This window comes from Pinus tabuliformis, chromosome 9 (genome assembly GCF_031772625.1).
Source record: "Pinus tabuliformis cultivar Carrire ecotype Pingquan chromosome 9, CPIR1, whole genome shotgun sequence".
Lineage (NCBI taxonomy): Eukaryota > Viridiplantae > Streptophyta > Pinopsida > Pinales > Pinaceae > Pinus > Pinus tabuliformis.
The window spans coordinates 832,817,898-832,841,878 of record NC_142307.1 but is presented as its reverse complement, the minus strand read 5'-3'; the positions used below and the strand labels follow the sequence as shown (position 1 = coordinate 832,841,878).

General features: G+C 36.3%; 2 pseudogenes; both read left to right on the top strand.

Annotated features, from left to right (window-relative positions):
- Positions 1-11,813: 11,813 nt before the first annotated feature.
- Positions 11,814-18,288, top strand: LOC149151361 (vacuolar protein sorting-associated protein 60.1 pseudogene; annotated as a pseudogene).
- A 571-nt stretch (positions 18,289-18,859) lies between these two features.
- On the top strand, positions 18,860-20,455 carry LOC149151360 (uncharacterized; annotated as a pseudogene).
- The last annotated feature ends 3,526 nt before the right edge of the window (positions 20,456-23,981 follow it).

Below are 23,981 nucleotides of genomic sequence, written 5' to 3'. Positions count from 1 at the left end.
AGCTAACTAAATCTTCTTGAGATATACTGGGTCTTATTGTGGTGTTGTTACATTCATACATCTTGTACTCCAATTTTATCATTTGTAGATTGGTTCATCTTCACGCTTCGGGTATTTCACACTTGTCCTCATATTAACATCTCTTCACTCAAAAACCAAGAGGAAACAAAAATGGTGGCATTCGAGCCCACATATTGAATGGGACTCCTATCCCAAATGGTATGAGGTCTAATTGGGACTTCACACCGGGGAGATCCCCTTATTGTTGGCAATACATTTTCACCTTATCAACAGTTTTGGTGCTAGGACAGCCAAATGACAAGATGACCCTATGGATCCCACATCTTAAATTTTTATTTTAAGGTGAATCCTTCCCAAATCTCTATTTGGGGTTGTTTTTTATGGAAAAGTAGATATCACAATCCCCATCAAAGAAGTTAATCTCTTGCCAAAAAATAGGTTTGATGGTGAGGGTGAAATCTTTGCATCTAAACATATCCTTTAATTCGTTCAAAATTGTAGTTCTAATAATGTTGTCGTCAAGATGTCATATGCAAACTTTTCACCCCTACTTTTGAGTTCATGTCAAATCCTGGTGTGAAACATTGCCAGTCGCATCTATCCATTCATTAGAATAGCTCGTTAATGAGTTTCAATCTACTTTTGAAAGGTACAACCCTGAGAAATTAGTTAAAAAGATTAGTGAGCTTAAAATGAAATCATATGAATCATTGGAAGATTTTGCAAAAAGATTTTTCAATATTAGTTATAGATTTCCTAAGAGAAATGTGGATTAGGATCATTCGCACAACAAGTTTCCAAGATTAGTTTACCTTTCCAAGGAACAATGTAAATATGAATTAAATATTGACAATCAATTACTAGATGATTCTAATAATCCACATGATACCAATCAACAACAACTTATGCCTACTTTTTTGGTGCCACTTTGCTCTCCTTTTCGGATGTGATCCAAGGAAAATCTGAAGCCTCGAAAGGGGAAATTTTAACCTATAACATTCGTCATTCACCTTCATCTTCATCACCTAATGAAATCAGCTCTTGTACAAACAATGAAATCTCGATTATCAATAAACTAAGTGATGAGGAAATTTTAAATGAAAAAGAGCAAATTTGTCTTTTTTCTCAAACTGTGATAAATTCCTCAAAAGTGGGACATGTTGAAACTGAAATTGGTAAACCATTTCTTCCTTATAATGCTCAGGAAATTCAAGTTGATTCTATTAATAATCCATAAGAAACCATCCTTGAATCTCCTCATGATATGATCTATGCTTTACCTCCTTTATATGACCAAAACATTGTCTTGGATAATAGTGAAAATTCAAATGGTTCCATGGAGCATAGTATGCATGTTCATCTGTCGATTCCATAGGAGGATTTAAATGTGCAATATCTTGGATTGAAATCATATTTGATTATAGAATATTTTCCTATGGGAATTGAGGTTTTATCAAGGGATTCTTTCCATTATATTTCATCCTCAACTCATTACTTCTTGTACCGTGACTTATTTGATGAATCTTCTACCCAGAAGTCACTTTGAATCCTCTAGATTCCTATTTCCTAGGTTATATTGTAATCATGTACAAGGTGGTAAGTTCTTACATTTGGAAGAGGGAAAAGAATATAAATACTTCCCATCTTTCTTTTGGTTTCCAATCCTTGGCATGGGAAGAAGATAATTCCACCACTCAAGCCATTTGTGAAATCTCTCTAGTTGACCCATCTCCATTCTTGATCAGTGAAGAATCTTGTGTTTTTAATGAACAGTCTGAGGAAATCCAAGCATCTAATCAAACTAATAACTTTAATAATTGCCATCTTCTTAAAAATGGCCTTGCTAATACATTTCATGATGGTTGTTCATATACATCTATTGATTTTACTAAGCCACAGAAATTTGATTATCCAACATTTGAAGGTTTGGAGACTTGTCAGGGGAATGAGGCACTTCCGTTGTTGATTGTTATGTCAAGACCTCACTATCTTTAGAAGATCCCTAAACTAGATCATGTTAGTGTTTTTCCACAAGATTATCTTCATAGCATTGTTTCAATGAATGAATATTCATCTTTGAAAAGTTTTAAGGGTTTCCAAGTTAATCATTTTGTGTATCAAGATAAAATTGTGGCTTAGTTAGAAGACTCCTTTCTGGAAAACTCTTTTGCCAGTAGGTAGGGCCTCTCCCATGCAAGTTATAAAGGTAAATATTTTTGCTTTTGCAGATTTCCTTTTATGAGTATTGATCACTCATATCTATGTGTTTGTAGGTCAGGAGCAACTCAAATGGATCCATTGGAAATTTGATTTCACACGATCTCGATCTCCTTTTGAGTTAGATTAGGTTAAGGATTAGTTTGTTTTGCTTCTACTAGAGTAGTTACACATGGTAACTTGTTTTCATAGTTGGTTTTATTCATTGATTTTTTTTCCTCTGCATGTAGTTCTAGTTTTTTTTGGTATGTAGTTAGCTTCATTGTATTGTGTATATATCTTTTCATTTAGCATTGTTTTCCTTTTCAGTGCATTTAGTATCCATTGCATTGACCATATATTTCTAGTTAGTGTTATTTTCTTGCATTTCTTTTCATTTTCAAACCTGTATATAAATAAAACCCTAAAGAACTTCCCTTATCCACCTTTACTGAATGTTGAAATCCCCAATCAATGGTTGTGCGTGGTTGTGATGGTCGCTCTAATAGGAAATCACTTGCAAACCCTGGTATTGAAATATATCCTAAATATATTTTCCATCAGTATACCTATTAACGAGGAAAATACAAGTTGATACTTGTGGGGAAATCTGATAAGTTCATAGGACCTATATCCATAACTTGAACTATGTTTCCATTCTGGTCATGAATGTTTGATTTTGTGTGTTTAAATTCCACCTTCGAGTTGGATATGTGGTATGGAGATATGGCATGAGGGCAAACCTAAGTTAGAAAATATTTAGTTTATGTAAAACAAGGAACAACTTCTCTGCAATTAAAATAAATTGGGATCCCACGTCCACCCTAGTGTAAACAACTACCAAAAAATGCAAATTGCATGTAAAGAAAAAACAAGTAGTAGGGTAAGGACATGAGAAAAGCTTCATGTGCAAAGAGGTGATCTAAGCAACTTTATTGGGGCTATAGACACTCACTAGCAGCGAAGCAATGCTTGTAATTTCTTGAGTGACTCCATTGGGGTTATGGACACTCACTGGCAGTGGAGCAACACCATAAACTCATTTTATGTTCTAGAAATTTACAAGCCCTATGTAATGTTATCTGTCATTTTCGAAGACTTATGCATGTGAATATTAAGTTTAGTGTGTAAGGAGTAACAAGACCTAATTGTCAGATAGACAAATGGTGCATCTATAAATGGTCAGATAGCTCAAAGTGATACCCACAGTGTCCATTCAACACTACCTCGTATCACTATTAATAATCTATCTTTTGAAGGGACAAGGGAAGAGATGTTGGATTCTACCAGTGGTTCGTTAATTGTTGTAGCGGTTACAACACTCCCTAAAAATTTCACCTTTTGTATTTTAATTCCGCGCCCCCCACCCCCCCCCCCCCCCCCCCCCCCCACCCCACCCCCCTTTACAGGTCATTTTGTCACATCCAATCAAATGGCCTTGAAACCATATCAATAAACATCCATTAACACTTTGCATTCATCCCCTGCAAAGCCTAGAAAATCTTCTCTCCAAAAAGTCCAAGAATTTTGGGTTAAACAACATAAAAATCTAATTTTTGGCCCCATCGCACTTTCCCTTCATGAAACTTGTACTATTGAAAGTTGTACATAGAGAAACTACACTAGCTAGTGCATGTTTCCTTTGTTACAAATGTGATGGCTCTTGAATTTCTATAACAAAAATAAAATAAAATTGAATCTTCTCTTTCTAGAAGCTTCTCGAGTGGTTTTAACTATTTATTGTTAGATCAAGATCTCGAACTCCTATACTTGAGGTCTTATCTCTTATCCCTAGAACTTATCCTCCCTCATATGTGGATCTAAGTCCTAGATTGGTAAATCCCAAACCACCCTATTTACCCTATAAATTCATTGCCTCCCATAGAGTTTGGGTTAGCTTTTGAAGACTCTTAGTTATGCCCTCATGTTGTTGCTTTGTGCATAAGGATCCATTATCCATCCATGCACTTGAGTTTTGATTGAATGTTTGCTTTGTGGAAAATGAAGGACAAGTTAGTTGGGAGACATCTACAAGGTCAAGATCTATAAAGGGTTGTAATTTCTCCTACTTTCATTAATACAAAAGTGCTTTGTTTTCCTATACTTATGTCTCATTAATGCATATGTATTACAATGCCTTCTTGACTCATTATTTAGATATGTTAGTACATGTTATTTGTATGTTGTAGTGCTCTTGCTTGTTTTAGTTTTCTTGCAGGTCCTATTTATAGCATTTGGAGTTGGAGCTAAAGTTTACAAGCAAGGAGAAGAGGAGAACTTGTGTTGGACTCCAGGTAGGTCTTTCCTCCATGTTCTAATTTCTCTAAGGAAAGAATAATTCTTTTTTCTCTGTTGTTTCTAGATCAAGCCACTAGATGTAGGGAGTTCGCTTTAGTCTGCAGAAGACAATTATCCGTCAAACAACTTCACGACTCCTCTAGGGATCGAGATGTTCCTTTAGTGGTTTCCTTTGCCTAGTCTTTTAGGACCTTTGAAAGCAACTCAATTTGAATTTTTCAGATAATAATAAGTCTTAGGAAAGTATAATTATGAGCTTGGTAGTGTTTGTATTTCGTCTTTTGAACTAAATTAGCCCCATCGCACTTTTTCTTCTGAGACAAAGCGACCCAATGCACTTGTCTCTCTCTGAAAGTGCGATGATTCACACTTTTATTGGAACCATTGCAGCTCTGTTGTGTATTAAGTGTGACCCATTGCAATTTCCCAGTTCATTAAGTGCGACCCATAGCACTTAGCCCATGTACAACCTACATTGATTCTTGTAGAATGCAAACATTTTCATTTTCATGTCTTGCTCTAAGTTTTGTTCTAATGCAGTGACTTTCCTAAGTCTTTGAACTGGTCTAAATCTCTATGAAGCCAATAGTTTGTTTAAATTGTGTGTGTTTTCCCTTTTGATAAGAGTTTTCTTCATTTTTGCTTCTTCTTGTCAATTAGGGTTGGTGATCACCTGGCTTGGTTATTGATATGTTAGAGAACTTTCATGTTACAATTATGATCTGTGTGAATGTTTTTTATTCATTAATCTTGTCATTTTGCTTTGCAATGAAAAAAGAAAAAGAATAATTTCATTTTCTCATGCATTAGGGCTTTGAATCTTTTCATTGGAATAGTAAAAGTTGAAGATCTTGTTTGGAAGTTCTTATCTGTTGCATCACTATTTGGAAGTTCTTCCTTTCTTTAAATAGATCTTCATCGAATGAAAATATTTCTTTTAATCATGCTAATTGCATTATAGGAGTTTAGGGGAATTCATTTCATGAGCCTTGAAACTAAAACTTAAATCAAGATCAACTTTAAAATTTATTCAATTAACCTAAGGAGAATTTGGAACATTAACGACATGCATAGTTGTCTAGGCTAGAAGATGTGTTCCGAGATCGTTAAATGTAGGAGTCATTCTTACTTGTCAGCGTTACATCCCAGGGATGGTTGGTTTTCCATGTGCATCGGAGTATATCAGAACGTTCTTCCACGTACCCTGGGGTATATAGGATGCTGCTCCACATACATTTGAGTATATCGGGAAGCCCCCATCATATGATTACGCATTAAACAACATTACTACGGGTTGTGCTTCCATGTACCTCCGGGTATATTTTGGAAGTCCCCTTTAGGTTGCAATCCTACCATGGGTAACCACGTCAGTTGCCTTGTTATCTGTGATACACCAAACACAACATTCGAGGAGATTGCATGCACGTACTTAATCGTATATTGTAGTTCAAAGTGACTTGGTAAACCTTTTATGCCTAGTTACCCTTCTTTATATTTATTTGTGTTTTTAATTTTCAAAATCAATTAATTCATTCACTTTCTACTCCTTAGTATACCTTAGGTTGAATCTCATGGAAACAGTTCTAGAGTCCACTAATCAAGAAACACCCTCTAATGGGAATCCTAGTCCTTTTCCTTCTTTTGGAAATATTAGTGCCCCTTATATGGCTACGTTGTCCCTTTCTGGATTTACCATAAGTTTTCCAATACAATTATTTTCAACCTCTTTGGTTTTGAATGTCCAAATTTCTCCCCAACCGAGTCCCCCACCCGAACAACATCAAACTCAAGTTGATCCTCATGTTGACCCTTTGCCTTCTTCCCCTGTTGTCTCTTCTTCCCTTTCTTCTTCCTCACCTAGTGAAAGTCTTGGTTCTAGTAACCAGGAGGCTAAGAAGAAGAAGAAAAGGAAGAAGACGAAGAAGCCAAATAAGAAAGGGGGTAAACAAGCAACCATTGTTGTTGATGTAGCTAGTCCTTCAAAGCCCCATAAAGTTAAATTCCCTTGCATGCTTTGTAAGGGTGACCACCTCCTTAGAGATTATCCTAGTATTCCTTGGGTATTAAAAGTGTGGTTTGCAAGCTCATATCAGCCCTTGTCATCAACATCTGGAGATCATGTTGGTGACCAACTGTCGACTAGTGATAATAAGGTCCACAGAAAGAAGGGTCAAGTTAAGTTTCCATGTGATTTATGTGAAGGGAATCATCCAATTCATATTTGCCCTCATTTGGATGAAGCCTCCAAACTATTAGAAACCCTTACTACTTCTCAACAGTAGCTTCGAGTTGGTTACTAAAAAAATTTCCTGAACCCTCCACTAGTTGATGACGTAATTGACTCGAATCCATCTTCAGTCAATCCCACTCTCTCTGAATGTGAATCCATGAGTCCATTCCCAACCAACCATTGGTTGAGGAAGTGGTTAACCTGATTCCACCTTCATTTGATCACACTTTTCGCATAGAGAGTGAGGATCACACCACTCAGGTTCTCTCATTTTTCCTTATCCTACCGAACAAGGGAGAATTTCTCATGTTGTCATGGAACCCCCTCCAAGTAATGAGGTCATTGCCTTTGATTGGAATCAATTGATAGAACCTTGTCTCCCTTCTTACATTCCCTTCCAAATCAAGGTGAAGTATTGCGATAAGGATATATATCACATTGTTGTAGATGAGGGTGCTTCTGTTAGCATTCTATCCTCGACTTCTTGGCAAGCTTTGGGTTCTCCCCAGCTTGTGTCCAACACTCTGAATCTGTTAGCTTTTAACAAAAGAACCATTCAACTTTTAGGGATACTTCCTCAGTTTCTTGTTACCTTGGAAGGAAAAATTGTATGTATTGATGTTATGGTAGTCATGGGCCCCTTGGATTTCAATTTTCTCTTGGGGTGAGACTATGTTTATGCTATGAACGTTGTCGTGTCCACACTCTTTCAAGTGATGTGTTTCCTGCATGATGGAAAAATTGTGACTATCGACCAACTTTCATTCGTTGGTCCTGATTTGATTGCCAATCATCTAACTTCCCTAAATGTTCCAAATATGCAAGTGGTATCTCCCCCACCATAGGTTAATTATGTGGAAACCTGTCCCATGCCTGTACCTACTGATGAAGATAATCCTTTCACTATTTGCTCAACTTCTTTTGACTTAGATCTAGTAGGTGATATGGTAAATCATTTATTCTGAGCATTGGAGCCTCATCTTTCCATTGGATATTTTGATACCTTCTAGAGAATTGTTCTTCTGTCTGATGAGAACCTCTTGGAAGCCATGGCATTTTGAGGCCATGATCTGGTTATGAGCATAGTTCATTTTCTTGTGTCAAGCTCGTTAAAAAATGAAACAAGGCACCCTCGAGAAAAGTTCTTCTACTGTGTCAAGCTCGTTAAAAAATGAAACAAATCCCCTCCTGTTGATTTAACTCTTTGACGATAATTTCAATTTTGATCTCAAAGAATTCAGCTTCATTTCATCTACCCATAATCCTCTTCCTCTCTTCTTGGTGAACACATTTCTATTAGTAACAGGCGGTCATCTGAGTCCATGAGAAGAGTTGTTGGACAAAACGAAGATTGAGGGGGCATGCCTCTACCCTTATCCAAGGGGCAATATACTTATCTCAGGCATAGTTTTTCTCTGATTCAAGCTTGTGTAAAAATGAAACCATTCCCAAGCTTAGTTTCCATGTTTCAAGCTTGTGTAAAAATGAAACTACTTTCAAGTATTCTCAAACATAGTTTTCCTTGTTTCAAGCTTGTATAAAAATGAAACTCATTCCATAATTTAACTCTCGTGATTGCCATTTTTATTAGCCTATTTCTGCCAGATGAACCTTAGTTTTCTCATTCCATCACCATCTATTTGGCCGATCATACGCTTTCACTTGGTGTTTTACCCTTGCCTGGGGAACCACTGCTATGAGTGGTCTTATTAGCCTGCCTCTTGATCTCTATGTGTTTTTAGCAAATTCCACCATGACCGAAACTAGTTTCTACCCCTTTATACCACACATTCCTCTAGGGGGAGTTCTCTTTAAGCTCTTTTCGGACTCACAAAATATGAAAAGATTGTCGAGCACTCGTCTCTTTCACACTCGTTAAAGTAAATGAAAATATGTTTGCCCAGTATAAGTTTAACCCTTTTCTAGACTGGATAAAATATTTACGGAAGAGGAATATTTTAGTCAAACATGGCTAAAAGGTTCTCCTAAGTATTGTTTTTTGCCTTTTCGGACCCAGGAGACAAATTTACGAAAAGAAACATCTTGGAGTTTTATTTTTAGCCTCTTTTTTCAAACTCTTTAAACATGAAAAAGAAATCGAGCTACACCTTTGTTGGACTCATAAAACTGGTAAACAACGTTGGACTCGTCAAGCATGATGAGACCGAACCACTCCTTCTCAGGGTTCGTTAAAAATACTCAGAAGGATTCATCCAAAGGATGAACTTATAGATTCAAATATATGTTATCCTCCTCAAGCTTGTCAAAATTAAAGAGGTACTGGCCAAAAATGGTTGGGAAATTGGGAAAACAAGGCATACTACCTATTAATGGCAGCGAGTCACTCTTGAACATGACATTCTTTCACTTTATTTTTGCGACTATTTTGGGTTGGGGAATATGCTTACCTATCTATTGATTATACCTTCATTATGGGTCTTTGAGTCAATGTTTCCAACTCCATATCAGTGTCATCGATATCTTCAAGAGAAAGTCTACGCTTAGTTAACATCTGTTACAACATCTTTAAGCCTTACTTCATGTCTATTGTTCCTGAACCAGCTCTGCATCATCACATTTTGTCTCAAATATTGATACATGTTCCATGTCGTTGATGGGGGATAAATCAAGGCCCTCCTGCGACGGGTCGCTTCCTGTCGACATTAGCATATTATTTAGGAAGTTGACTTAGAAAGTCCCTTCAGTGCCTTGGAACTTGCATACCTCAACGACAAGTTTCCTTACTTTCGGCGATAGGTTCTCGTCATTGGCCTTCGACCGGAAGATTTTGTGTGTTGTTCAACTTCAACTCATTTATTTGCATCACATGGATTGTATTGTAGTACCTTGAGGGCCATTATCATTATCGATGGTTCCCTCTCGCGTATGTTAATGGCTTATATCATTAATTGGTAATCATATGGTGTCTACCATGTTCGACTCCAACACATCTATTCACATGGTTAGACTCGTAATATCGAGTGACGAGGTAGAAGACCCTAGATCTAGTTTCATCCATCTGGGTTGTGATTTTAGGATTCATACAAGATTACAAAGTATGATGGCTATGATCATTCAAAAATCCATCCAAGCATGAGTACACCATTATCAGTGGACATGACTTCGATTATTGTCCATGTAAATTGGCTTATATGTTGAGTATGGGTATGCCTACCTTACCGATGATATCATGATGATAATGTATTGTAACATATTATGATATTAACCAATATATTCTTGATCTGGACTTATCACATGGTAAAGCAATTCATTCTTCAGCCATTGTTACTGACTTCGTACTTTAGGGGGCAATCTGTTACAGGTAATTTTGTCATATCCAATCAAATGGCCTTGAAACCAGATCAATAAACATCCAATGACACTTCACATTCGTCCCCTACAAAGCCGAGAACATCTTCTCTCCAAAAAGTCCAAGAATTTTGGGATAAACAACTTAAAAACCTAATTTTTGGCCCCATCACACTTTCCGTTCATGCAACCTTCACTATTGCAAGTTGTACACAAAGAAACTGCACTGACCAACGCACGTTTCCTTTGTTGCAAATGTAATGGCTCTTGAATTTTTGTAAAAATAAAAAATAATTTTGAATCTTCTCTTTCCAGAAGTTTTCTGATTGGTTTTAACTAATTATTGTTGGATCGAGATCTCAAACTCCTATACTTGACATCTTATCTCATATCCCTAGAACTTATCCTCCCTCATATGTGGATCTAAGTCCTAGAATGGTAAATCCCAAATCACCCTATTTACCCTATAAATTCATTACCTCCCATAGAGTTTGCATTGGCTTTTGGAGACTCTTAGTTATGCCCTCATGTTGTTGCTTTGTGCCTAAGGATCCATTACCCATCCATGCACTTAAGTTGTGATTGAAGGCTTGCTTTGTGGAAAAGGAAGGACAAGTTAGTTGGGAGACATCTATAAGGTCAAGATCTGTAAAGGATTATAATTTCTCATACTTTCATTAATACAAAAGTGCTTTGTTTTCCTATACTAATGTCTCATTAATGCATATGCATTACAATGCTTCTTGAATTGTTGTTTAGAGATGTTAGTACATGTTATTTGTATGTTGTAGTGCTCTTGCCTGTTTTAGTTGTCTTGCAGGTCCTATTTATAGTATTTGGAATTGGAGCTAAAGTTTACAAGCAAGGAGAAGAGGAGAACTTGTGTTGGACTCCAGCTAAGTCTTGCCTCCATGTTCTAATTTCTCCAAGGAAAACATAAGTTTTGTTGTCTCTATTGTTTCTAGATCAAGCCACTAGATCTAGGGAGTTCACTTCTATTCGCAAAAGAGAATTATCTGTCAAACACCCCCCTACTTTTGAAATTTTTCACAGATATCTATTGCATTACTTAAAGAAATTCTTTAAATTGACCTAATCATCACCAAATGCAATCCCTCAACGAATCTTTGGTATTGCTTGTTTCAGCAATAATTCAATCACGATAGCCAAATCTGCATTATGTATACTTTATAGATGATAATCATGTGACTTTTGGAAGTATGCTTGTTCAAGCTCTGGTTCCAATTTATAGTCAAAATGATCTTGAGTCCAACTGCAAGGTTGCAGTGAAACCAATTGGCGGTATGTTGCTAATCATTTGTAAAGAGACTACCCTACAAAGTTATTGTCCACTTCATGCAAATTCTTCAACAAGGACTTTTGATGGAGTTGATCAAACGGGAAATCACGTAACAAAATAGGTGAGACAAAAGCCTATCTCTTCAGGGTAGTCTTTGCAAAGTATGCAAACAATTGGATTAATGGGGTCATTTGTTTTATTCTCACAAAATAGAATGAGAGGGTCTCTTTATGCCCAACAATACATTGGACAATGCACATTGAAATTGCCACCATCACCATCACAACAACAATCAACAATACTACATCCTCAGCAATTATCTCAACAACAGACTTCTCAACTAGGGCAACAAGAGCAGATTCAAAAATCTTTGCAGTCAAAATAGATATCTCATACAAGCCCATCAACTGGCCATGTATCCACAATGACAATAGGATCCTTGTCTGGCATTCCTGCACAATGTTGGCCCCACAAGCAGTGATAAGCAATCAAGTAATTGAGTCAAGCTTTCATATTCTTGGGAAACGAAGCATCCATGATTTAGTTTCACGGGTGGGCTTACATGAAAAGTTAGATCTCATAGTTAAAGACTTACTTTTAGAGATAGCAGAAGATTTCATTCATTTGATAACTGCGTTCGCATGTGCATTGGAAAAGCATAAATCAGCAACATTGGAAACCAAGGTTGGAAGTACCAATGATACTGCAAGATTAACTACCAAGGGTTCATCTATAGTCCTCACATTTTCAACTGGATATCCTGGTTTACAAAAGATCAACAAAAGAGGTGACATGGTCGATGAAATGGAAACTCAACATTGAGCTTGTTAGTTATAAAGAACAAATAAAGGAGACTAGGCCAGGCCCTGCTCAAGAGGCTATCAAAGCTCGGGCTATAAGGATACTCAAGCAAAATAGGGTGTATGAGGGACAAAGGGAAATGGTTTACAATCAAGCATTCAATATTGATCAGGTTTATCTACCACTGAGGGCATCGAAGATGCTCAGAAGATGATGGCAGCCTTAAAATATGCCAACAAGGAACTTGAAGGACCACTTAAGACAATGAAGATTGAAAACATTGATAATATGCAGGATGAGATGATGGACTTAAAGGATATAAGTAAGGAAATCCAAGACTCTTTTGTGAGAAGTTATAGTGTGCCTGATGAAATTGAGGAGGAAGAACTAATGGATGAGCTAGATGCCCTGGAAGTTCACATGGGCTCAAAAACCCAAACTGATGGGGTAACTACTTAATTACTATTGAGAAATCTAGGGCATTAGCATTAGGTGATTTCTCTTTGATTAGTAACTGCTTGTGAATGCTTCTTACTTTTTTAGATTAGAATCATCTTCTTCTTAGATTATTAGTGTTTTCTTCATCAAACAGTAACCAATGCATGAACATAAATAGACAAGAGACACAGAATGTAGGTTATCAGCCAGGGCCAAAACCTATCACTCTTTGGGAAAAAAACCCACACAAATTCTTCTTATAGAGATTCCAATTGACGAATACCAAGACCAAGACCCTTGACCTATTAGCCACTCCAAGACCAAGACACTAGTTCTTTGTCTTCTGCTCTTTTCTTCTTCTTGACTCTTCTTCCTCTTCGACCTTCTTAGCACTGATATCATCTCCTCGACGAATTGTGGATATACTAGAGATGGCACTGAAGCATGTAAATGTAATGACACCATAATGTGAGCACTGTAGCAGCACCAAAACCCTGTGGTCTATCACTGAAGTGCAGTTCCTCAATGGCACTGAACCACATTTTTATTCTTGCACTGAACTGTGGTATCTTCATAGCATCGATTTGTAGTATATATAACCTTGACCGAATATTGTTCCTCTGCTGAAATACTGAGACCTTCTCTCATAAATTCAAATTGTTATTTTTGTGATTATCCCTAGACAAAACTTCGTTGTCCCTTCATCTCTTCTTGTTTTTTCCTTCCATCTGAACTGTGTCATTGTAGTCTCCACAGAGATATCTGAACTTAGGCCACCTTAATTCAGAGAGATCGAACTTGATTACTGCCACTGCCCATCTGAAAATCTCATAGATGTATCTAAACTTCACTGTGGAAATGTGAATCCTCTACACGCCTATTTATAGTGGTTGCCCCATAAATAAGTCAACTTGTCCTTATGAAGGGTTATGTCTCCAAATAGGTGAGCCAACATGAGTTTTTCTTTCTATCTTGAGACCAACTTGAAGCGGAGGATTAGTGCTTGTCATTAGATAGACATTGTTATAGACTCATATACATTCTTCATACATGACATTAACTCTATATGATTTTTATGGCAAATCCTAAAGGCTCTCAATGGGATCCATCTAAAATAAAATCTCTTTCTCATGAAACTCATGAAGCAAGCATTACAAAAATAATTTTATTTTCTTCTTTTCATCATTTACAAAAATCACAATTACATGTCATTATGAAGACTAAACCTACTTACACTTTTCAACACTCCCTCTTAACTAGGGAGGTATTCATAATGGTACTTAGTCATTCTCAATCTGAAGAATTTCTCATAAGAAGAGTCGGATTGGTAACCCATATGTATAGCATCATATCAACCAGCTTTGTCACGTGGCAAGGCCTTGACTAACAGTTCTATCCACATTATCATAGCACAATGCTAGTGAGACCAATGATTCATAGACACCATAATCATTGTCTCTTAAGGTACATACTCCACTCGAGTGTTCACGGGGTATGACATTCTTTGGACTATCCTTATCTTGGATAGCTAGTCCTCAAAGAATATCGATCCCCTATGACTACTCTTATCTTGGATACCCTATCTCATCCTCAAAGAGCATCGGATGTCAGATATTTAACCAATCCTCTATTTTGTCTTCCCAAGTGAATACCAGAATGATGTGTCTATCTCTCCCTCTCAATTAGCGAGGACGTATCAATTCCAATAAAGGAATGTACTCATTCCTACTGAAGGAATGTAACTAAGCTCCCTCTTAGCTTAGGAATTTACAAGTTTCTTCCAAGTGAGAAACTTATTTTCAAGCTCCCTCTTAAATAGGGACCTACAGTAGCTCCTCAGCTGCTTGAAGAACTCCTTCCTTCGATGTCATGAATTCCTTCGCCACAAAGTCTTCATCTTTCGGAACTTCTTCATAGGGCACAGACCATCCATCACTTTCATGCATGAGTCAGTCATGTCATCATACCTTTCATCGGAAAGTGATTCATCAGTCTACATCTGACCTTGCTTCATGTCATGCTACCTTCTTCATATCATTTTCTTCGGAAGGATCTTACATCCTTCTTCATGGTTCTGGGGAAGACATCCTCGGTTCTTCTTTTTGGCAGTCCTGCATAAGCCCATCCAGATACTAGTTCACAAATAAGAAATGAGCACTTAAATGATAATTACCTTTGTGATGGTCTTTCATCATGACATCTTCTTGTAGCCATCAACATCCAGTGTACATGTTGACACATCTCCTAAAGATATGTATTGTCAAGGGTCTCCATCTTTTTCAGACTTCCATCAGAGTCTTCATATCTTTCTGGGAGATCTCCTAGTCAAATATTCTTGGTATCGGATGTTGCCTTCCATGGTTTCATAGTCTATGATCTCTTCCTTTCTTTCTCTTCACATATTTCATTCCCAAGAGCTTCCAATCAAAGTTCCTCAATTGTAGTCAACCACCTCATACTTCATATGAGGACATGTTATGTTGATTTCATCTAGTGTGACCCATGCCTTCTGGCAACCTTTCATAGGAGGAGATTCCTTTCCTTTTATCATGCTTCTCAAGATCGAGCAGTGATCCATGTTACTTGCAACCATACAACATGACTTTATAATATTGAATACAAGCATACATACCTCATTTACCTTTAGGTCCTCTTAGGCTTCTTTCAACAGCTTCCTTGATTGAAAAGAGATTCAACCCTTGATCTGCTTCATCTCTTACGTCATCATACCATCATCCATGAATTCCACAAGTTGGAGTTCCTGATGAAAAACTTGCTTCCTCTCTAGATTGGTGAACCTTCTGATGAAGATTCCATGATATAATCTCGAGGATCTTGTATATCTCTTTCCAACATATGTCACCTTTTGACTTGATGTATGATGAGACTTGTCCTAGATGACTTCCTCCCTTTCTACTTGAGCTTTAAATGAGGTCACCAAGAGCTATGTCCTTCATAGTTGACTACCATAGAATTTTGTTCCAGTTGTCTCATCACGACATTTTCCTCTTTCAGCTTCCTCCACTTCTTGGTTGAAATGGACTCCTTCTCTATCTTCCTTGTTATTGCCTTACTTGAGCTAAGGACAATATTTCCTGAAATTCTCAGAGCATTGAATCTTAGCTATGTTCTTCTTTCCTTTTGACAAATGTCTGAATACTTTTTTCCCTCAACATGTCTTCTTCTATCTTGCATAGAAATCACAAGTTGTTGAATGGAATAGCTTTCTTATCCTCACATTTTGTTACCTTGTTCATCAGTTAGTGTATGAAGATTATCTTATCCCAGATCTTGCAATTTAGATCTTATGACGATAACCTTTTATCCTTTGATACCTTCAATTTGTGTAGATCAGATCTAAGTGATATGACCTTCTTTATCGCATCTTCAGAGAATAGTTCTACCAACTTATCATATATATATATATATATATATATATATATATATATATATATATATATATATATATCTTTGATGTCTCTAACACTGCTATATGAGGGGACCTTTGACTGATTTCATAGGAATCCCTTGAGCCCTTCGATCCCTTTCCATTTATTCAGAGGAGACATTTCCATTGATATGTTCAATGACTTCACTTTCTTTGAGGACTATGTCTATCCTCCTTTTCCATGCAAGGGAGTTCAATGACCCAACCAACTTATAGATCTCCTTGCAAAACGAAGTCATTTTACCAGATTTTCATTATAGAATAAAGATACTTACTTCTTAAGTGAAGATGAAATCTTCAACTTGATTTCTTCATTGATGATGATCGATGAAGATGACTTGATGCTTCTCAGATGGTCCCTCTTATGGAAAAGAAGATCCTTGCTTCAATCAAGGGGAGACTGCCTTGGAACCTTTTAGAAGATGGTGATAATGACTTTGGCATTCTATCCTTCTATGGATGAACAACCTTCAAGATACTTCGACTTCTTTGGTGGTTAATGAGTGCAGAACTAGAAATGTTTCAATTTTCTCCAAGATGATGTGATCTTTGTCCTTGAAGTGCTTTTCCTAGATGTCTATACTTTGGGCTACCTTGCTTTGTAGATCTCCTCAACTTGATGAGAGTCTTTATGGTCTTTTGACGATGACTAGAGGATCCAACACTTTTGTTGGTGTAGACTTCTAGTTGCACTAATTTGATTGATGATCCCAAGACTTCCTTTTGAAGTAAACTTTATTCTTTGATCTAGGAATTGATTCTTCAATGTAGATATTTGAACTTTCGCTTTGATATCCTTCGACTTGCTTTGATGCCTTTCTTGAAACTCAATCCTTGAGTGTCTCTTTGATTAGATGCCCTCTTCTTGACTTAGTCACCTTAGCTTCGATACCATGTTCAGAAATCTAGGGCATTAGCATTAGGTGATTTCTCTTTAATTAGTAACTGCTTGTGAATGCTTCTTACTTCTTTATATTAGAATCTTCTTCTTCTTAGATTATTAGTGTTCTTCATCAAACAATAACCAATGCATGAACATAAATAGACAAGAGACACAGAATGTAGGTTATCAACCAGAGCCAAAACCTCTCACTCTTTGAGAGGAAAACCCGCACAAATTCTTCTTATAGAGATTCCAATCGACGAATACCAAGACCAAGACAACAGTTCTATGTCTTCTTCTCTTTTCTTCTTCTTGACTTTTCTTCCTCTTCGACCTTCTTAACACTGAGATCATCTCCTCAACGAACTGTAGATATACTAGAGATGGCACTGAAGCATGTCAATGTAATGACACCATAATGTGACCACTGTAGCAGCACTGAAACATTGTGGTCTATCATTGAACTATAGTTCCTTTATGGCACCGAACTACATTCTTATTATTGCACTGAACTGTGGTCTCTTCATAGCATCAATCTGTAGTATATATACCCTTGACCAAATATTGTTCCTTTGCTGAAATAACAAGACCTTCTCTCAAAAATCTGAACTGTTATTTCTGTGATTAGCCCTAGACAAAACTTCGTTGTCCCTTCATCTCTTCTTGTTGTTCCTTCCATCCAAACTGTGTCATTGTAGTCTCCACAGAGATATATGAATTTAGGCCACCCAACTTCAAAAAGATCGAACTTAATTACTGTCGCTTCCCATCTGAAAATATTAGATATGTATATGAACTTCACTGTGGAAATGTGAATCCTTTACACGCCTATTTATAGTGGTTGTCCCATAAATAAGCTGACATGTTCTAATGAAGGGTTGTGTCTCCAAATAGGTGATCCAACATGATTCTTCTTTTTGTCTTGAGGCCGACTTGAAGAGGAGGATTAGTGCTTGTCATTGGAGGGCTTCTAGAAACTTTAATAGACTCATATGCATTCTTCATACATGACATTGACTCTATATGATTTTTATGACAAATCCTAAAGGCCTGCAATGGGAGCCATCTAAAATAAAATATCTTGCTCATGAAACCCATGAAGCAAGCATTACAAAAATAATTTTTTTTTCTTCTTTTCATCATTTACAAAAATCACAATTGCATGTCATTATGAAGACCAAACCTAGTTACACTTTTCAACAATTACAACCTGATATTTTGAGTTGAACCTACCTTTAGCACCTTCTGGACATGCCACAGTTCCACAAGCCAATCCACAAAGTACAGATGAATTTGAGCTGCCAAATCTTCCAAGGGCCTCACTTCATTCACGAACAAGCACATTTTCCAAACTACCAGTATAGAATATATAATTGGTCTGGTTAGCATATGTATTATGGTTGTGCGGTATGAATGATGGAATTTTGTATATTTTCCATCGAAGTCATTTATATCTTTATCTTTGACATTGCATATTAACCTTTCACAGTAGATATCTTGTTTGCTGGAGACAATCTAATCTTTGGAGAGCGCAAGGAAAGTTGTGACCTTGAGGAAAGGGAAAATGGTGTTAGTTTTGATCCAATGAACATAGATGAGCAAGCACATGCAAATGAGAATGGAGTTGTGGATGATGAAATTAATGAGTCAACCATGGAGGAAAAACTCATGAAACTAGGGAAAATTAAAAGAGGGAGATATTTTGGATCCCAACCTCAACATCCATGCTCTCTTCTGCCATTACAATGAATTATACTTTGGCAGTGCTTTAGGTACATGCATAGTCGAGCATTTACCAATATATGAAGTTGGATGGTTGCACTATACACCTTTCAGAGCCACTATTAAAGCTTTGTTTGAGTATTGATTTCAAGAACACCTTACTACATGAAATGATCCATGCATACTTGTAACATACTAATGGGAATAAAGACCATGACGATCATGGTACCTTTTTTAGGTGATGAAAGAGGTAAACACTAGCACATCTCACGATCATCAGAGACCTGTCAGTGGTTATGCCCTGACTGTTTATCACAACTTTACTGGCGAACTTAAAAATTGTAAATTCCAACATTGGAATCATCTAATTTTCAAAAACTTGATGAAGAAGGCGATGAATTGACAATCCTCAACTTCAGTCTATATGAGAAGGGTTGCTCGCAATGAACTTCGCCATGATGTTCATTTCCATGGGCTGACATCGACATACTTGTGGTGAGGAGTACCTAAAGATAGTTGAATCACCAAGGTATCAAGACAAAAGTAAGCGTGCTAAAAACATTGATCATGAAGAAAAGCGAAAAAGGTTAGAAGAGGATGTGTCGCAGTGGTGATGCAACAAACAGTAGCAGTGTGCACACACTTGAAAAATATTGTGTTGCACTACTCACCTCCCTTGCACCATGACACGATTCTCCCCTCAACGCATCGCAAGTCAATTTCATTGACCATTCACCTTCCTTGTAATGATTGAATTGCTTCACACCGCAAAAGTTTTCCACCAAGATTTGAAGCCAAAAAATTGGGAGTTTTATCTTGCTCGTCCCTTATTCAATGGTTCTCCTTAAGCCATATTCTGGACAAATTATGTGGACACCAAGAAAGAATGTTGCATGTCAACTAGATCTCATTAAGAATGACAAGGGCATAAGCTATCATAGCATAATGTCTCATCAATAGAAGATGCTTTTATGGATACAAGGCTTCCTTGGAAGCATTTGTTGGAATCTAAGATGAAGAAGTGACATCTCAAATAAAGCTTCCCAGGATTATATTGTTCTCTATAGAGTATTCTTGAAAGTGGCTCTGTTGCAAAAACTCTAGAATTGTATGCAGCTTTAGTTTCAAGAGAAGAATCAAGATCAACAGATAATCAGTTTGCACTTGTGATAGAAAACAAATGATATGATAATGTAATACTCCCATCTTCAGGGGAGTGTGAGTAAAAGAGCCATATTCTCCGCTGAAACCCCTTACACCTGCTTCAGGGGAAAACACCATTCGCTGGGATGAAGATCATATTTCCAAGCTCTTGTTGGAATGTCTTAATGAGCAAAATAATGAACATAGTGCTTGTACTTCACTGTAAATTCCATTGATGAATGGTCCAATTTAATTGTTGATCCTTTTGTTGGAGTGAAGAGCGTCAAAACTCTTGCTAATGAAGTGGACATTTTGATCAGAAATAAACATGAACAAAGTTCAGTGAATCTAAAATTACATACAGAAATGAACAAGGTTGATTATATGGATAGAGGACACATTACTGAGCAATTGAATTTTGAAGCATTATTATCTCCAACTTATTTAGGTGGAGACTTTTTGGAGTTGAATGATCTAATTTCACCACTTGAGTCGAATTCCTTTCTCTATGTCAATATCCTAAATATGGTTGGAAGTGATAAGTATGCTTGGTTGTTGTTGACAAAACCAATGTGGCAACAACAGTTAAAAATAAATCCCAAAACATATACATTTGCAAGGACTATTTCAAGAGTTGGCTACATGGCAAGTGTATGTTGGTTATAATGAGAAAGTGAAGAAAATTATGAGAAGCAATAGGTTTACTAGACGACAAGTTTGACTCGAATGATAAAAAATGCTCATCATTTTGAATACAGGTGTAGTCAATGAATAATAGTGTTAGCATGGTTTCTAAGACATACTTACATATGGGATGTACTCTATTTCTTGCAGGCACTTTGCTCGAAATTCAACTTATTTGTTGTTCAAAGCTAACTAGAAAGAGGAGACTCCATAATACATCTCTTTAGAAAACTAAGAAAGAAATAGCTTGCATACGAAGGGGCAAGGCTGTTGGTAAAGGAAGAAGCACATTTGCTACAAATGTTTTAGAGTTGTAGGTTGTAAACATGAAAAGATGCTCCAAGGAAGTCCAAGAAGAGTAAAAATTTGAATTAGATGATGTTCATGGCACGGATACAATTTCAATTTCGGGATTTTGATTTAGATGATGCGATTTTGTTATTTCAATTTTGGCGGTGCATCATAATGAGAATTTTTGTGGTCCAGATGCAAAGTTATTTACACCATAGACATTTTCAATAGTTGTTCCAAAGGAAGCCATTCATCCAAGTAATAGTGTTGACCAAAAAATTTCCATGTTAGCAAGACCAAGAGTGTTTAAGCCATAATTTTACAAATATTAGCATTTAGCCTCTCTCCTGCTTACAAGCATACCCCATTGTTGTGTTTACTCCACAACCATGGACTCCATCATAGTCAAAAGTACTCGAAATTTCATGGCTCGGACTTATCCAGTCATGGCAGCAACACAAATGAAATTGTCACTCGCATGACAGTAGAGAAGCAACCGCAACAGGTAGCCTCATTCATCATCAATGAAGACATGTCATAATTTTGGCTCATGTATTTCTTTGGTCATATTACAAATATTATTTGTCATGATTATGAAAATGGAAAATTACCAAAGTCATGTAGGAGTCAATATGAATTGTAAAAGTCATTAGGAATGAAAGGCCATGAGGTAGTTGAAAGGTCATGGGTAAGGTGAGGAATCACCGACCCATTTGTATAAATATATCCTCATGCCTCTAACTTGCAGGGGGCTTTTAGCACATTAGTCTTTTAACATTGAGATAGTTGTTAGCACTTAGGGAGCTCTAAGCACTCTTGCTCTTGGGAATTTTAGACCGAGTTGTAGTTAGGTTAGGGACTTATCTTGGAGATGATATGAGCATTCCATCTTCCACTATTGGATTTTGATAGTCATGTGGTACATGTACTTGAAATTGCAGCATTATCAATAAAAAATTATCTACTCTTAGCATAGATTATCATGCACTTATGGTTGTTGTAATGGTTATCTAGTACTTCTATTGTGTGTGCATGTTTGCTTTCACGAGTTATATGTCGATGAACTAATTCATAGCTTATTGCTCATATGTTTTTTGGATCTCTACTCTTTCATTCCATGCATTACACTAGCTATTAGTTGTGAACTTCTTTGCAATTAGTTTTTGGTGCTTTTCTTATTCTGTTGTGTCCTGAATGGTGTTTAGCTGACTCCTCTTGAGATATACTTGGTCTTATTGTGGTATTGTTACATTCTTGCATCTTGTGCTCTAGGTTTATCATTTGTGGGTTGATTCATCTTCACTCTTTAAGGTATTTCACACTTGCCCTCACATTAACATCTCTTCACTCAAAATCCAAGAGGAGATAAGGATGGTGGCAGTCAAGCGCACATATTGAATGGGACTCCTATCCCAAACAATGTGAGGTCTAATTGGGACTTCACATCATGGAGCTCCCCTTATTGTTGGTGGTACATTATCACCCCATCAACAAGTCCATGACTATAACTGATTACAACAAATCCATAATATCTTTGTCAGTTCAACGACTCTCCTAGTCAACTATACCATTCAAACAAACATGTCGTTGACTACTCAATGAATTGTTCCACAAGTTGATCATCTCGTCAACTACTCTGCTAGACGACTCAAACGACCATCTCGAGTATAGGTGTGATAAACCAACATAACCTAAGGTTTTGACAAAAGTTTCAACATTTAAGGTGTTTGGTTCATAACATTTAAAGTCCATTTCTCTTCACAATAAACAATGAATTGTTTTCCTAGATCCACTAATCTCTACAAAGAATAACAATAAAATAATCCTCTCAACAACTTACCAATAGATCCAAAAGTTCCTCGGTTGCAATAAATTACTCTATGAGAATAATATAATATAACTTCTCAAATAACTAACTCCAACATTCGTGTCAACAATAATAAAATATGTAGTTTCAATCTGTTATAAACATAAATTATGTAAAAATAAATAAAAATAGATAATAAATAATAATCATAATAATATAAATATAATAATAAATAATAAGTAAATTAACTAATGGTTAGTTAGTTAATAATGAAAAGGCATGTTTTAGAGACATGCTTGTTTGTGAAAGAGTACTTACCTAGCTACATATACAAGACCCTCATTGTCATTTGTACTCATCCTACATCAATTCTTTATATAATATACAATTTACACTTACTATCCTACGATGGATGTATTTGTCTACGAAGTATTTTAAATATTTCCGCTGCATATATGACTTTTGGTCGTTACATTGGTATCAGAACTGTTCAATCCTCTAGTCGCTCAACCGCTGCACAAATTCATGTTCTCTGATCCAGGTCTTTGACCGTCAAATTCATCAACATTGTTTTTGTTGAAGCGTTTCGCTACAAGAATTTGGAGTTTCTCCATTTTGCTATCAAGCATTTGGCCATTCAATAATAATAATAATAATAAAATTAATATATATATGGAGAAAAAATAAAAAGTCAAAAAACAAAGATTAAAAAGAAATAAAGGAAAAAAAAAAAAGTACATATAAAGATTACAAAAAATGGATTTTAAAAAATAAATACATAAAAAAAGTTATACATTATTGATAAAAAGTGCATGATAAAGTTAAGAGAGAATATTTCCAAATATATTTAAAACTTACGCAAGGGAAGGAATAATATTATCTTGATTCTTCATTAAGTGGTTTACAAGCCTGTTGTTTTAGAAACCCATGGTATGCTAAAATTAAAAAAAAAAAACAAAATCTCTTTACGTGAATGGTATGTTTTACTTTTTACATGGAAAACATTAACGGAGGTTTTATAAACCAACCCATGGTAATTGCCCATGGTATTTTAAAAGTAAAAGAAAAACAAAAGGAATACAAAATCTCTTTATGTGAATGGTAAGTTTTACTTTTTATGTGGAAAACGTTAACGGAGGTTTTAGAAACCAACCCATGGTAATTGCCCATGGTATTTAAAAAGTAAAAGAAAAACAAAGGGAACAAAATTTCTTTATGTGAATGGTAAGTTTTACTTTTTACGTGGAGAACATTAACAGAGTCAAAAGTACCAAAGGTGAATAGCCACGTTTCACTAGGGTTGTAACTTTTCAAAAAGAAAAAGAAAAAATATTATAAATAAAAGATATATAAAGAGAAGTATTATATTATAAAGGGGTATTTAAAGAAAAATTCAAGTCATTTATCAAA